We start from the raw sequence: 17,667 nt of genomic DNA, 5'->3' as shown, positions 1-17,667 counted from the left end.
TTGTTAACGATCGATGATTTTTCCACGATGACCGAGCGAAACATCCACGTAAATATATCGTTTCAAATGCTCCCTTGTTACAAGTAAACGTAGTAACGAGATCATGATTATATACGAATGTCGTATAAAAATATAATACCGACAATTGTACCAAAGTATAGATTATCGAGGCAATTTTATTTGCAAGCAAGGATTTTCAAATACCGTTTCTCGATGATGATGATTGTCAAAGATGAATTTGGGAAAACGTCAACGGTATTGCCAGCGGAACGGGGTCGAATACCCGTCAGAAGCTTACAAGTTTTAAGGGAACCTAACGTATGTTAGAAAGCCGTAAGAAACGATCTGACGCCGGTAATGTCCATGACCAATGGTGCGCCAAAGGGCCGATTATCAAGATGCAAAAGCAGAAACGATGACCGAAGAACGAGACTAAGAACTTGCTCTCTCTCTCTGTCGCGCGCGCGGTGCGAATCGCACGCGCGGATTCCCACGGTACCAGATAAGACCTGCAGAGATAAAGAGAAACACGAGGGGGAGAGAAAAAGGGAGAAAAGAAGAGAGAGGAAGGGAGGAGGGAGAGCAGGGTAGGGAGAGATGCGAAAAGGAAACCGAGTAAAAAGAGGAGGAGAAAAGGAAAGAGAAAGAATAGCGGTGAGTGGACAGGGGAGAGGAGGGGGGAGGGAGGGAGGGAGAGAGGGAGGGAGAGAGAGAAAACGGCGAGGACGATGTGGGAAAAGAGGAAGCTAATCAGAAGCGGAAGTACGCTCCGGCGAGGCCCGAGGCCTTGAGAAGCATAGTCAGCCGCGCAGCTTTTAGCTCTCTTAATTGCAACTTCATTTAACGTGCCCTACACATCGAAACGTTCGACCAATCCGAGGCCTCTACGCCGCGAGACCGCGTCTTAATAACCGTCTTATCGTCGGCGAAGAAACGTCTGAGAAGGAAGCAACCGCAGGCGGACCGTGGAAGGTGAAAATGGTCGAGAGACACGCTGGCAGCCTACGTAGAAAATTCAACATTCTTTTATACGAATGCTCGCCGATCCCGTACCGCCGTTCTTCTTCGTTGATCGATCTTTTCGCCATTCGACGAGTTGAACGAGTAGACCGCACATAGCGAGATCTATCAGACGTTCTCAAAGGATAAATTTAAATTTGCGATTGCCACGTATCTTCCATCCAGGCGAGATATTCGCATGCCCGCGAATGTTTTCTTTTTTTTTTTCAAACCAATATATAAAACATCGTAGGTACCGACTAAATCGTAATAGGCCGATCTACGATGTGTTTTTTATACATCTATATTATGCCGGATGTTATTGCCACGCTATAAGTACCTGCTTAACGCTTAACAGAAAAAAATGCAATCGTGTTAAATATACTATACTCGTACTGTACCCGCGCGTGATTATAGTTATCTCGCGGCACCTATATTAGTTACAATCGGTCCGCGATAATCGAGTTTTGCTATCAACCGCCAACATTTCTATAGAGCGATAATGCTACGCGTTGCAGTTTCGTTCCGATTTAATCCCATCTATGACCATGAAATTAATTTCCAATCACAGGAAGAAATCAAACGTTCCTAACAGATAGAAAAATAGAAATAGGACGAACGATAGAACGATCGAGGTCTGTACGAGAAATACAACGCGGTCGACGTTCGTAAAACGGTTGAAGAATAGCGAAATAGAAAATGCACGTGTTACCTGCCGATCGCAATTAAGCGAAGAAAACGTACACTTATCTTACGTAACGTCAATTGGACGTGATTCACGATAGATTTAGTCAGTTGTGTATCGATTATCGAGAAACGATCGATATCAAACCGAACGTACGAGGCATGCGACACTGTTTTCGAATATCGGATATCGAATATCGTGGCCCATCGAACTCCTGATACTCGTTTTTACGGGAGTCGATCGTCCTCCGCTAAACGAATCGACGATCCGCTGATCAATGACCATGCAACGTAGATAAAAGCGATCGGGATTCGTGCTGAAACGTTACTATTTACTCGGCCGCTGAAAACAGGTGCTTGAAAATTGCGCGACGGATATTCAAGCTTTTTGCTTAATAGATATTTCTATTTGTTTAATAATAAATCGTCTGCGTAGTAGATTGTTCGTAAATACACCTGTTACAAGTCGAGTTACTCGAACACGCGGTTATCTCGGTACGAATGAAAATATTTTCTTTTCGATGTGCCGATCAAATTTATCTTAATGGAACCGAACTCGCCTTTCACTAGCCTTACTAATCATCTAGCGAACACTACCGTATATAGCATCGTAAAGTATTTTGTAGTTTGCGTAAAGAAATATTTATTTCTGCGTACGCTTCAAATATCACGAGTGGCGCAATCGCATAAATAATTTGTTTAGAAAATGTAATGTGAAAGTAAGGGGTCTATATTCTGCTTGATTCGCCGATGCGTTCTATGCGAGATAATTCGAAAGAGCGTTACCTCCGGAGAGAATTCTAGGGACGAAGAACGTCGTTTTTACGGCGACAAAATTTGAAATTTTCTTTCATGAAAGTCGGTGAAAAGAATGCACGCTGATCGCATCGATAAAAGAGTAGATCAACGTTAACTCGGAATTTCGACTGGTTCGCCTTTCAAACTTGACCGTAATTTCTGTTTGCATCGGATTATTTGCGTCGATGCAACTTCTATATGCACTGACTATGCGAGAGCGCAACATAAATATATCCGGCAGATAATGACCACATGAATACGAAATGGCGAACGTAAAGACGCCTTTCGACGAGCCCGACCTTGACTCGAGATCGCTTTTTCTTTACGATCCGTCATCGCGAGCCATTGATGACCACATAGAACTCGCGAGTCCCTCCTCCATCTTTTTTTCTTAAAAACAGTTGCGCAACCAACGTTCATGCACGGCCATGGAACACCTGAACTTGAATTGCACGTTCAGGAGAGAAGTTTTTACGTCGTTATGCGAACGAGTGGACGAGTCTATTCGAAAGTTTTCTGAAGATTACCAAGATATTAATGAAGGACAACAATGACCAATAAACAGCAAGGACAACGAGGACAACGATGGCCACGGTGAAATTGTTATTTCTTTCATACACCGAATACCTGGCTCGTTCAAGGGAGGACCGTATTACATGTATTTTAACGTTTATAACGTTCGCGTTGCTATTCTCATAGAGACGAACACACGCAAATCGATCAGGTTCGGATTTAGTACTACAGGCTCTTCGACAGAAATAGGAATTACTTTCGCAAAGTCAATATAGTCGTGCAATTTGTTCTACGACTCGTTCGATCATATTTTCTCATTGTCAGTGCGGTTCGTTGCAATCTATCTACCTGTCTCCGAGTACGTTAGATCGTTTTTGCCTCCAATTACGTCGCCACTTTAATTTACACAGTCTCTTATATCCAATCGTATGGAATGTTGGTTCACTGCTCTGGTAATTTCCTCATTATCGTTCGTAGTTTCGCCGTTTCCTCGATATACCGACATGCTGTGTCAAGTGACGCGCGATGAAATAAAAATCCAGACAACTCCTCGAACTCGTTGAATTTCGTTTTCAACGGGGTTTTCTGCTGCTTCGCGTGCGCGTAATTGCACACGAGCTCGTGCTACGAATCGTCGCGTTCCGTACGAGTTTTATGCAAATATCGTCAGCTAGCATCGTTTCACTTGTACGTACAAACAGTTCGAATTATCGATGCTAGCGTAACGATTAAGCTTACAGAAATTACGCCGAGCATCGTTACACAAATTCATAGGTAAATTCGTTTGATTACACGGGAAATCGTTCGCCGATGTTTGCGCGGTAGAAATTTCTGCGTCAACATATTAACTTGATTTACGAATCGTGACAGAAGCGAACAAATTTAAAACGGATCTGTTGTCGCGTTCGTCGCTTAGTTTAAGGATATTCCGTATTCTATGTTCTCACCTTGTCGTTTTAATCGTCCGTATTTTATCCAATATCGGTGGTATCCAAAGAAAGCAAGTCGGCGAACGGCGGTGTTTTCCTTAAGACTCTCTCGAAGAGTCACGAAGCATCTCCACGAGCCGACGACCCGAAATCCCGTGATAGCGGCGACGAGGACGACGGTACAGACACGTGACATACATTGATATACCGGAGCATGTATCACCACCGGCACGAGAAACAGATCGCAGCACGTCGTACAGGAACGCAGACGAAACGGTGGAACATTAAACAGACGTTGGTGTAACAACGAAATACGATCGAGACAATATCGGAGTTGGCACTAAGAATCACTTCACATGAAAAAACACGTTCACATAGTCACGATACGCGAACGAATGACAAGTCGTAGTCTTCGTGCTTGAGGGAAATTCGAACGCAACCGATAATAATCAGAAGTGGTATTCAAATGTAGCGTGGTTCTTCTTAATTTCACACATGCCACAGGATAACCACGCGCGATCTCATCGAAAGGGTGTAATTTGGTAGCCCGATACGTCGCACGACACCCTAAAGCGATATTCGAGGTAAACGGAAGAACGATGTATCGGGCACGATAACTAGGATCACACTGACGGCGATGGTGACGATTATGACGATAACAACGGCGATGACATCGACGACGACGACGACGATGATGATGACGACGATGACAGCAACAACAAAGACGACGGCGACGACGACGACGGCGGCGACGACGACGACGACGACGGCGGCGACGGCGGCGACGACGACGACGACGACGACGACGACGACGACGACGACGACGACAACGACGTGGAGAACTTTTTTCCAACGGGGTCTGCTCCGTTGGCTGCCCAGGGTCAACCGGCTGGCTCCGAGCGCGGCACTTTTACCCGTTGGGTACTCTCAAGGACTCGGAGGTAGCTCCTATTCCTTTCTCTTATCCTTTCGCGCGCGCGCCTTTTTTATCCCGCTAACCTTTTTAAGCGCACTTTTAATTCCGCTCGGCCGCGTGTCTCCGTGCAGCGTGCACGAGCTCTCCAAGATCTTATTGTAAAAGAGCGACGTACGTCGAGCAAGATCGCCGGGGGATGTATTATCGATCAAAGCGGAGAGAGACACTGGGAAAATCCAGTACGTTGAAAGGGTGAACCAGAGTCGAAAGACTAGAAAAGTACGCGGTCTCTCGTCAGAGTTGAGAAAGATAACAAGTGGATTCAGCCACATCCGGATCGTCTTTCAAACTTGTCCTCCGCTACTACCACTACTGCTGTGTGTCCTCGACAGAGAGACTTCTCCGTCCTTTTCCTCTTTCTCCCGGTTGCCGAGCCGTCTGACTTCTTCTTTCACGACTCGGCACTCCGCCGGCCGCTTCGTCGTCGTCCACCCCCTGAGACGATCCAGAACTCGTGCTCGAACACCGTATCTCCACTGCGTATCGTTGCCTTACAATTTCCTGCGACGCGGTGGATCACCGCTGTTTCTCTCTCCTTCTTCCACTTGCTTCTCTTCTTTCTCTCTGCCTCTCCCTTTCTCTATCTCCTTTCTCTTCTGGTTTTGTAATCCGTTTTACGAAACTTCTGTAGCCCGGACGCGGTAGCAGCGGCGGTGGCGGTGGCGGTGGCGGTGGCGATGGCGGTGGCGGTGGCGGCGGCGATGACGGCGGTGGCGATGACGGCGGTGGCGGCGTGTGGTGGAAGCGAGCGGGACGCGATCGAAGGATCAAGAGACGGGCTCGAATTCTACCACGAAATTGGCTGCTAAAGGCACGCCGTGACAGGAGATCCTGGTGCCTTCTTCGTCCCGGAAGCGGGTTACCGGTGGGATACGAGCGACGACCTTGAACACTCGCGTTTCGCAGCGCACGACACGACCAACAAACATACGAGAACGATCGTTTCCATCGCTTTCCTCGTCGACGCGGACACGGTCGACGATTCGGACGAACACGGGCAACGATTGTGATCGAACGCTTACGTACGTTCACCGTATGCGCGCTCTTTCACCTGTTTTCGTCGCGGGAGAGACCAAACGGAGAGTTCGTGTCGGCGTGCACCAGCGTCGTCTAATCGGAATTAGACACAGATTTCACGAAGCAGCGGACTAGAAATGTTGTTACACAATTGCACACTTCTTTTCTTGCTCCCGTTTTCCGTCTCGTCTCGTTTCGTTTCGTTTCGTTTCGTTCCGTTTCGTGCGTTCCACTGTTCGAGTTCCCGACAATCACCGTGTTCCTTCCGCGGGAATGGTGCCCGCGATCGACTCTCGCTTAGGAGACACGTCCAAGAGAAACAGCTCGAAGGTGGGACCAAATCCGAAAGCCACCGAGAGAAAGACAGAGAGAGAGAGGCAGAGATATTCGGCTATGCCCAGCCTACGAGACAGGATCGGATTTTAGCGCGCTCCGCACGCGCTCCCGCGAGCCCAACTCGGCGGTTTCAACTTTTACTTTCAGCTCTTACACAACGCAGCCCGCTCTTGCTTGGTACGTAAGCGGCAACCAAGCACCGAGTCTCGCTCTTTGCTCTTCCGAAGCTTCTTCTTCTTCTTTTCCTCCTTTCCTTCTTCTTCTTTCTACTTTCTCCACCCTTTCCCTTCCTTTCTCTTCCTTTCGCTCGGATCCTTTCGCGATTTCACAATTTCCACAGCTGTCTCGGCTATCTCTCTCTCTCTCTCTCTCTCTCTTTCTTTATTTCTTCCTTTCTTTCCCCCCTTCTCTCTCTCTCCCTCTCTCTTTCTCTCCCTCTCTCTCGCTTTCCCTGTGTCACAGTTCCAATCCCTGCGATTTTAAATATCGTCGTATCGATGCCGACGATGCATAATCGCGGTCCGCTTAAACCGTTGACATTTGTCTGAAATCCCCGAAAAGCTCGTTTAATATACGACACCGGACTTGCCTAAAGAGCACGTGCGTCGACGAAAGCACGTGCGGATGAGCACGTGTCCGGTGTTTTCGTTCGGCAGGAACGCGCACTCGGATCGCACTGATAACGACGTGTGGTGCCACTCGTTTTCAGATACCACGATATAAAAAGCCGAGGAAAATTCGCGGTACGAACGGTGTCCGATCGTGTCGACACAGTCCCATGGAAATCCGGAAGATAGGAGCAACCAGAGGCCACGTGGCCTCCCGACGAAGACTCGCGGCGAACGACGGCAACGATCACGACCACGACCACGACCACGACAACGACTACGACGACCACGACAACAATGACGACGACGATGATCGTGAGCACGATCACCGATAGAAACGAAACGTTAACAATGTCGTCGTTGACTTTCACGAAATTTGTCTCACTACACACGCGTTGCACACACGCACGTCATACACAGAAACGACACGTTCGATCGACACGATGTATGTTTTTCGCGCGTGATCTCTCTCTCTTTCTCACTTCGCCGGAGGACTTCTTCAGGGAGAGAGGGTCTCTTCCGGTCTCCGCGGTGTGTCTCACTGCTCCTCGCTCCGTCGTAACTTTTGCGCAAACCCGAGACCCTCTCTTACTCTCTGTGCTGTTCACGCTCTCTCACTCTTTCCTTCTTTCTCTTTTCCTCTTTCTCCCCCTTCTCGCTCTCTTTTCCCTCCCTCTCTCTCTCTCTCCCCCTCTCTCTCTCTCTTACTCTTTCCCTTTCTCTCTGTCTCTCTAACTCCTCTGTCTATCTCTATCTCTATTTCTATCTCCGTTCTGCGTATGATACTTTGCTTTTTCTCTCTCTTTCTCTTTCTCTGGCTGGTCCTAGGTAAACGCGAAGAGAGGTAGACTGGGCAGTCGACGAGTGACTACGGTGGTGGTGGTGGTGGTGGTGGTGGTGGTGGTGGTGGTGGTGGTAGTGGTGGTAGTGGTGGCGGTTACGATGGTGGTGGTTGATGCGATCCGATAGTAGTGGTGGTACACGAATTCCGCTTGAAACGAGTGCGTATATACCGTCCACTGATCGGAGCGTGGCAGGACGGTGACAGTGACGATGATGGTAACGGTGGTAGTAGTGACTCTGCGGTGGTGGTGGTGGTAGAGAAGAGGCCAGGTGGGCCCCGTGGCTTACAGACGAGCCCAGAAAGGGTTGAGGGTCCGAAAAGCACGGTTCTCTCTCTCTCGAGAACTCCCGGCGGAATACTCACGCTAGAGAGGAGGCCTCGCGAGCCTCGTGAGTTCGTTTGTAAAGGGACTATAGTATTGGTTCCTCGTCGAGTGGCACCTCTTCCCTTCTCTCTTCCTCTCTTACTCGCTCTCCTTCTACCTATCTCTTTCCTACGTTTACTCTTTCCTCCCACCATTGCCCCACCATCTACCACCACCTTCCTCCACTCTCCCTTTCCCCACTGGTGCTCTCACTATTACATTACAAATAGCTCTCTTGCCTAGGCCGCGTTTGTGAGGTGTTGCTCCTTCCGTGCACATTTATGTTACTCAACATTGTGTGTAAGTACGCGCGCCGCGATTCACGTGTGGAACCTGTGTGTTTGTGTTCCTCGATGCACATGCACGAACTGTCGTACGATAAGAGTACAGACTTCGTCTGTCTTCATTTCTTCCGTCTTCTTCTCTTCCTCTCTCTCTCTCTCCCTCCCTCCCGCTCCACCTCACGCCACCCACCCTGTCTCTCTCTCCCTTCTACGTTCTCCTTTTCTCTTTCTCTGTTTTTCATCTTTTCTTTCTCGTTTCTCCGTCTAGACGCGCGCATATGTCCATATCGTTCGGTAGTGTGCACACGTACGAACGCACACGCTGAAGTCGCAACCACTCTATACTCTTTATTCTCGTCCTCGTCGCTCGGATGCGGCCGAATAGCGAGTTTCTTTGTCACGATAATGGTGTAATACAAGGCTCCGCTCGTGCTCGTGCACGTAATACGTAAGAATGGAGCGAGAGAGCCTCTCCAGAGAGACGCGCAGACCCTTGCGCGCCTCTCTTTTTCTTTCCTTCTTTCGTTCTTTCGTTCTTTCTTTTACCCTTTCTTTTTTTTTCTTTCTTTCATTTCGTTTCATTTCCTTCCTCCTCTTCTCTACGACCCGAGATCTCTCACCCCGTCTTTTGCGACCCAACATTTCCGTTCTTTCTGTGCGTCCTCCCGTGAGCCTTTTCCTTCTGTGTCCACCATGTCTATCTCTGTAATCTCTGTCCCGTTCCCTCTATTATTCTGTCTTTCTTTATCACCGGCTGAAACTTTATCTTTTGCTTTTCACTGCCCTCCCTCGATCCGTCCCACTCCCACTCTTTGTCTTTCCCGCTTCTTTTCTCACTCCGCCTCGATCCTCTGGTCTATGCGAACGAGCAAACGCGCTTGCGCGTCTCTTCAGTCTCTCGCGAACCGACGAGATAGAACGTTATGTTTTCACCGCCTCCCTTCTTCCTTCCCCTTCCTCCTTCCTGTAAATCCCTCTCTAGGCCCCGGATCGCTCTCTCGTTTCTTTCGCCGACCTTCCAACCCGTACCTATTCTCCTCTCGTTCACCTATCACTCCCACGTGCTTTCTTTCCATTTAAAAACGTATGGCCCGCGATCGGCCGTTTCATCCAATCGGTTCGACCGCGCGACCGTCGCGCGTACTCTTTTTCATCCGAAGAATTATGTCGTTGCTCTAGTTATGCATCGGAAACGCTTTCAGCCGTGATCGATAGTGAAATGCTTGAATGACTCGCTGGTAAACACCTACTGCTTCGAGCTTCCTCCGCGTTTACTTTGATTACGAGTTTAGCTCGTGACACGAGCATCTTTAGCCGCTCTTATCGTCGGATTAACCTTAAATGGGCTCGAACCCGTTCTGCTTATTTGTCCGTTTGTATACGGTCCGTTCCATGCTTCGGTCGTTTACAAAAGACTTACTCGCTTACTATGCTCCAATTCGAACTGTTTAGAATGGTCCGATGGTCCATTCGCAGCTTTGCGCGGTAGTTGCTTCGAATCCGTAATTACGCGTCACGAAGTATCGTAAAAGTTGCAAGAAAACTCGCGTTATTCCGAATCGAGTCTACGAAAGACGAGCGGAAGCTTTTCACCGACGTTTTTTCATTCATTGTTGCGATTCGTGTCAGTTGTCTGTACGCCGCGCGTTCGTTTCATTAACGAAAGCTTTAGCTCGTGAACGTTTTACTTTTCATTGGGACTATTTATAAACATTCTTCGAAAGAATTTCATGGCCGACTGGTGCGGCTTGAATTCGAGTCGGTGCACCAGGTATGCGATTGTTTCATCGTTCCTCTTTCTCTAGCCAGATAGCAGGGGACAGGCGTACCCGCAGTTAATGCCATTCGTAGATTCGGTCAACGATGTGCACGCGTCCGGAGATTACGGCAGCGCAGCGGCTGGCTATACTTAGAGCGGTAGACGAATTTCGCTCGAGGGACGCTCCGAAAGGAGGTCGAGAAACAGCTGATGCGATATGTGTTGCGTTCAGCTCCTCGCCGCGATAAACTCTTCCTATGCTCTTTCTCGCCACGAAACATAGTCCGACCGTATTAACACGTTGACTGTCGGACGAATTTTGCATGTTTTACGTATAACGTCGGAACGTTGTCGCTTATTTTAGCATTATATGTAAGATTTTTTAAGATGCGTATATAGTACGTCCGATTTAAATATATGTATATATATAGGCGCTATATTCTTAAGTATCGAAAATGCAAGAAAATATTTTGTACGAAAGTCGGTGTTTCTTTCATGGAAGAAACTCAACGCTATTACTACCGACTAATACGTAGCTACTTGTACGTGTATGTAATATACAGTCGGTTAAAATTAAAACGATACGAAACTATACAAGTATACGTGATTATGTTCCTATCTCGATAACAGAAAACGCTAATATTAACAAAGATACTTGCATGCTTTCTAACCGGAAAAAAAAAGATCTGGTACCGTTCATTTTGATTTGATACCTTTGTTGTTCGTATAACATTTTGATTTTTATTTTCATTGTTATTACATTATATATATATATGTTGTTTTAATAACGATGTAATTTTTTTAAACGAAGCTGTTGTTACTGTCGTCACTTTATTATACGTTTCGAGATGAATTCAACAATATGCGTCACGAGTACATTTCAACGTTAATTTGTGAGAAATTACTAACAAATAGGTAAGTAAGTTTATATCTTTTAGTCGTGCCATGTGTGTCTACGATACGAGAAACAATCGAGTCGAATGCTTTTGTTTAAAGGAGTGATTACATTAGCGTGTACCTACATGTATGTAATACCGCGTGTACCCTCAATCCAGAGGTATACAAACTACAACAACCAACATTGTTTCAGCATTTTCTAGAACATTTAGTACTTGGCGTCGGCGTAATTACGAATATTGAAAACTGTACGAATATAGACTGCTTATTTAATTTAAATCGTCGATGACCTCCATGCTGCCCCTGGTAAATCTATCGTTAATCACGAGTAAGTCGTATGACATACGTGTTAATTCGATTTCTTCGATCGAATAAAGTAGTTGCGGCTATAACGAAAAGCAAAGATCGAGGGAGCCTTGAAATAAAATAATCGGAGCCGGAATAACGTGAAAATGTCAGTACGTTGCTTTGTTCGAGTTGTACGAACTGCCGTCGGCCTCGTTCGATTTATTTCGTGATTTAATAGTAAGTGCTGGAAGACGTTGAACAGGCCCGTTACTGTGTTCCACCTGCGTTAAAAATGTCATCCTCTCGCTTAATAATTTAGTCGCTAATCGATGAGAAATCGATGACCTTTTGGACAAATATGAGCGTGGTAACTTGGTAACGTCGTCTTAATCAATTGAATCCAACGTTAAACGGCGATCACGTGGTTCAATCGTTTCGACAGTCGATAAAAAGAAGTCTGAGCGGTAGCGATGCATTTTCCGGAGGTGTATCAACGTTAAATGTCAGGTTAATCATCGTTCGCACGATCGATTATTTGACGTTGATTATCGAAAAATTGACGACGATTTTTCGGACGAACGAACGTAAAAACGTAAAAGGTAAACTTTTCCTCTGTTCTTCTTCCTATCTTTCTTTCTCTTCCAAGAAGCCGTCGTACGTTACGTTAAATATTTACCCGTGCTATCTACGTCGGCGTAATTGCGAGAAATTAATTAATTCGCGCGCAGTCTCGTGGACTCGGCCCGTTACCGCCTGGCGTCGAGTTATCGAGCTCGATACTATTTATTTATTTATGGTGCGGTCTAAATTAAAAGCGCGTCGAGAAGGCCAAACGCCTTGCGTAATCGTTACAGGGAACACTCGGCTGTTTATCATTACGCGCGAAAGATAGAAGGAAGTGGAGGGGAAAAAGGAAGTGAGAGAGAAAGAAGAACGAAGAAAAGAGAGAAAAGTTGCAAGGTCCTCTCCGACCTCGGCACGCATGCAATTAAACGCTCTGCTATTTTTTTCGCAATTTCTTCTTTGTTTTCCACTGTACCATCGAGATCTGCGTTTTGCCATTATTCCGTTTCCTTCGGTTTTTGCTTAATTCGCATTCATCTTACTCGTTATTTATCACAGCGTAGTATTCTTCGTTTCATCGTATCGCCAATGGAGGAAAAGCCGACAGATTTGCCGAACTTCTACCTCGCCGTTGCTTTCTACATTGAATTCGTCTAGTTGAAAGTCGCGATAGAGACTCGTAACTATAAACTACTAACGTCGACCATGTACATAGGTGGTGAGCAAACATTTCTCTCGCTATCTGCACAATCTTATCACCTTAGAAATTCTTTTCCTCGCCTGACTCATGCGACGGTATATGTATAATTAGGACAGCCTACTCCAGTCGTCGCGTCGTTGTCGACCGGTAAAATGAATTCGACTCTTTACTACGGCGGAATCGAAAGGTCTTTCGCGCGATAGCGTTTCCCCGCAGCCACCATTCCATTTATGCTTAAAATTTCTAACTGTTGCGTCCGCGATTTGATATTTCACGCAATACATAATCTTCTATGAACGTTGCTCAACGCAGTCCGCCGTTCAACGTAATTCTTTACGAACGTGTATACGTTATATACACGTATACAACGGCACGCGCGAAAGTATCAGTCTCCTTCTGTCACAGGCAACGTAAAAGAACAGAAATTCCGTTGACACGGCACTATGCACAGAAATTATGGAACAACACCCTTGGACCGCTTGGTCTCTTTCGTGAGACGGTCTCACCCTACTCCTAACTCCTTCACTCCGTCTTTTTCTCCGTCCATTTCTCTCTCTACCTCTGTCGGACTCTCCTTTCTAACTCTCCTTGCTGCTACCTCGTCCCATGAGATGGTCGCCGACCGTCGTACTTGCACCTTTCTCACAACACGACGCGACGCAGCTCTAGCCATTCCTTCTTTCCTTGTCCCTTTCACTCGAATCGAACCAGAAGGGGAAAGATGTTTTAGCGAAACGAGAAAGAAAGAGAGAAGAAAACCGTGAAAAGGGAAGGGAGAAGCGGGGACGAAGGTGCAACGGAACGGGATGAAAAGGGGGACGAGAGAAGAAAGACGGAGAAAGAGAGAAGGAGAGCGTCGAAAGAGAGAATGAGTGAGAATGTCGAAAAGCGAGAGAGAGAGAGAGAGCGAGAGGGAGGGAGGGAGGGGGGAGGGGAAGAGAGAGAGAGATAGGAAAGGAGAATGCAGAATGAGAAATAGAAAGACGGAGATCCAGTTTGACCGTATAGGTTAGATCCTCGTTGGTCTCGTATATTTCGAGGTGACTCGTTTTATTGCGAATCCGGTTTGCTTCCCGTGACGGAGGGTGAAGCAAGAAAGCGCGTGAGGAGACAGGAAGAGAAAGAGAGAGAGGGTGAACGCGCGAGAGGGCTGCGATGGACGGCGAAGGAAGTGGAGGAGGAGGAGTCGTAGGAAAAGGAAAGGAAAGGGAGGGATCTTTCTTTGGTCGTTCCAACGATACGGGCCCTCCCTTTCTCCTCTCATTCTCTTCTAGTCGGTCGATGCTGCACGCTTCGTTGCTGAATCGTTGCCTGTCGAGCTTCCATCGTTGCTGCCTCGGAAGAGACGGCGGACGCGCGTCGGTGATGCTTGCTCTTGTTGCTACCGCTAGTTGCTACCGACCGGTAGTTCGAACACCGATGCACATTACGCGATGCTGGTGTAGGTGATAGAGGTGACGAAGCTGGAGGTGGTGGCCAGTTTCAAGGTTGCCTCCTCGATCGTTACAACTTGCGCACACAGTTAACAACTAGTCGTACTCATCTTGGACGATTTCTTGGGCACGATTTTCTACCGATACGTCGATACTTACGCTCGATCGCGAATATACAAGTACGCGCTCAACGTCATCGATAAATTCTCTTGCTTTAATTGCATAATGATTCGCCGCAGATACGAGAGATTTAAAAGAGGTATTACAGAATCGATCGATCGTCGTCGACGTTATTTCGACCCGTCCTTCGGAATCGATAAAAATGATCAATTTGTTTGTTTGCTTAATTACATATCTGGTATCGTTGCTTGTTGCGCGTACTCCGTTGTACATTATTTTCGCAAGCGTCGTACACGAGCTTCGTTTAGTAGATAAGCATTTGGTCGACGAAAGGCTCGTTAGTAAATGTTTGCAATTTGAAAATAATAATAATAGACGGGGTTTCCCGCGATTTAAAGTACATTTAAGGTACTAAATACCTATCTGCAATTCACTCGGTACGTCTAAAGTTTACGAGTAAAACCGATAATAGTTTTATTTATAAAGTAGATCGTTACAAAGCTGCAAATTTCTCCAACAATTTGTAAAAATCTTACTAACGGTCTAAACATCGTTCAATATTGCATAACACACACTACGTATGTATGTTACATACGTATGTAACGCACTTAGAATAAGGATAAATGAATGTTGTAACTACAAAATGGATATTTATTAATGGTATAAGAAAAACGAACCTTTTAAACGTGTTATTATAGATCTAATGTAACGAAGATTATGTTTAAAATTAGCAAGTACCTGATAATTTGGTGGGCGGGGGCGGCGGGGGGGGCGAGGATATCCAGTGTCTTCTGCAGGAAATGCTTCGAATTAATTGTCCGTTGGTTTCGTAACCTAGCGATTCGATGATTCGGAAAATGAGAAAAACAAGCTCTTCTTCGAGTCTCGCGAAACGGCCGCGCCCCATTAGGATTCGAGGAAAAAACCTTTCCATCCTACTTCGATCGTCTGAGCGAACTTACGTCATTTATGGCGCTTTGTCTTCCTGCTCGAGGTATCTCTGTCTCGGTTTCTCGTAATTGATTACAAAGTTTAGCATAATACTTCTACCTGGTAAATTTAATTATACATTCGCACATGCACGGCATGAAAATTACGCTCGCTTAATAGAATCCGCGGTCCAGGAACTGGCGTGTAACGAGAAGACTGGAACGAAACGAGAGAGATTCTTCTAATTGTCGCGCAATGCCACGATAAGTATCAGAGTAGCTAATGAAAAAATGCTTATGCTTCTCCGTGGAAAGATACGGCTCGGTCTAAAATCAGAACAAGGTTGTGTAAGCGTATGCAGAGAGTGCTAACATTGATAGATATTTTTGCATTATCGTGGACGCGTCGTTTGATAAAATTTAAGGAGATCCATAGTGTCACTTTAGGTGGTTATTTTACAAAATTTCGACGCAGATAAATCGATCTTCGTTGTTTCCTACCTACGAGTACTTTCTATCTACTATAATAATACTCTGTATCTACTGGTATTAAAACTCTCGTGGAATTTCGAGTACAACGATAACCCCGTCGCTTACAATATCGCGCGAGAGACGTGGTAAGTCGATGTTATTGATTTATTATTTACTTCGAGATAATAAATTTTTCTTCTTCAACGATCAATTTGTAGAACATTTTGCAAAATAAAATTAGTCGCATGTTACACATGGATTTACATATCAAAAGACACGTGCGATTTGTTCGATGCAATGCCTGAGCGAATTGGAACGTAAGAACGCACGCATGAAATTGCTTCTTTCTAGATAAAGTGGAATGCCTGTTTTCTCAAACGTTCTAATAATAGCTAGCAGACAGGTGGGTACATCTATTTATGCGCTTGGTTTTCGTTGTTTGCGAAATTACGTATCGTTTCTGTCATGCTAAATGTTCTTTTTTCCACGACGACACCAAGACATTGTTTCATTCTTCGCTCGCGGTAAAAAATAACCAAATAGCTGAACATTTTACCATCCAGTCGACTAAATTATTATTCATAAATTCGTTTCGAGTCGTAAAACGATTCTTAGTATACCGGTATTGTACTTGCATCTGTTACGTCATATTTCTATCCATTCAACCTGCTCCATGCATTTACATTTCGCACAAAGCGCACGAGTAAAATTGATCCATTCGCGCGTATGCCCGCACATTCCCACGTGTTCCTTCATTTTTCGATTCGTACTTTTACCGGACCCTTCATTCGGATCACAGGCCGGAGTATCTACGTACTCGCGACTACGTTAATGGATTACGCTTAAAATCGATCCATTTTGTCGTTGATCGTGTCTTGCGTGACTTGCGTTACTCTTCGAGCATCTCGACTATCGTCGGTAGCAGAAGAAAACTCGGCTGTGCTATCATCGCCGGCAACGAAGTAATAGAGTGTAGCAATAGAGTAGGCTGATGTCATGCGGTAACCTTCTACTTTGCACGTACAGTTGTTCACAGAAATGCGCGTCTGTTGCATCGTTGTCCGATACGGTTCGTCATATAATTTTCTAAATTAGCGTCTCAAGTGGTCGGACGGAGAAATACGAAAAACGATTTCATAAAAGCTACTGGCGAAGGAAGGAAGCCCAAGGAAGGAACGTCCGATACGATCGTTTCTTACGCAATCAGGAATTTCACGATGTCCTCGTGGTCGTTATCGTAACGTATGGTGATTTTTGCAGGCACGGCGGCGATTCGATTCCACGGAGCTGTACGTCGAGACGCAGGCCGTACAATCGCGTATGAAAAGAACCGAGGTATACACACGGCGGTTCGTGACGAATCTTTCAACGTCGAGTTAGAGTTAACGACGGCTGATAACAGTCCTTTTTTCCATGGACGTGCTCGGATAATAGCAGGAAGCCGTGGACTTTCCAAAGCGGAAAACGCGGGTCCGCGTGAGCGCGCGTTTACGTCCACGCGCGTACGCATCGAGTCTTCCGTTTCGCTCGGAGGAAAGGAAAAAAATAAACGTATTCCTGAATAGACCGGTAGCTTCGGGAAACAATAGTTGACTGGTTGCGAGAGAAAACGAGGAAAAAATCGACGCGAACAGCAAAGATGATGCAATCTCGGTATCGAGTGCGAACAGTGTACAACGAGACTTGAAACGAGTCTTTCGTGAAAAATAGCGAACCTGATTGCAGATAAATGTTACTCCGCGGAATTTTCATCCTGATAGCCATCTTGTTAATGTATGATTTGTTACGCGATTGTACGTGGATCTAGAACTGACACCGGCAAATTATGTGCGAATGATACACGGACTGTCTACGCGTATACAATCAGATTACTAGATAAATGTACTTTCTTATTTGAAATTTCTGATGTAACTAGATGCGTGCGAGGGCTTGCCGGACTGTCGTTGTTGCGTGAATCTAGCTTTAATCGTCGCCTTTATTCGCTTCCTAGACTTTAGAACGAAGAAGTTGAAAACCATGGACCGACGATCAACAAAGACGGGCGGAATAACATCGCGTGGAACAAAAAGTTTTCCAAGCTACTCGCCAAGAACGTTGAACATATCGGTCATGGTGTTTTCACGTCTATCCGGAATATTGTCGATTACACTGAGA

General features: G+C 46.0%; 1 long non-coding RNA gene across 1 annotated transcript; it reads left to right on the top strand.

Annotated features, from left to right (window-relative positions):
- Positions 1–4,792: 4,792 nt before the first annotated feature.
- Positions 4,793–10,705, top strand: LOC125385875. Its single transcript, XR_007225601.1, has 2 exons — positions 4,793–8,368; positions 10,158–10,705. It is a non-coding gene; the product is annotated as an uncharacterized LOC125385875 (long non-coding RNA).
- The last annotated feature ends 6,962 nt before the right edge of the window (positions 10,706–17,667 follow it).

This window comes from Bombus terrestris, chromosome 10 (genome assembly GCF_910591885.1).
Source record: "Bombus terrestris chromosome 10, iyBomTerr1.2, whole genome shotgun sequence".
NCBI lineage: Eukaryota > Metazoa > Arthropoda > Insecta > Hymenoptera > Apidae > Bombus > Bombus terrestris.
This window is presented reverse-complemented; position numbering and strand designations above follow the sequence as displayed.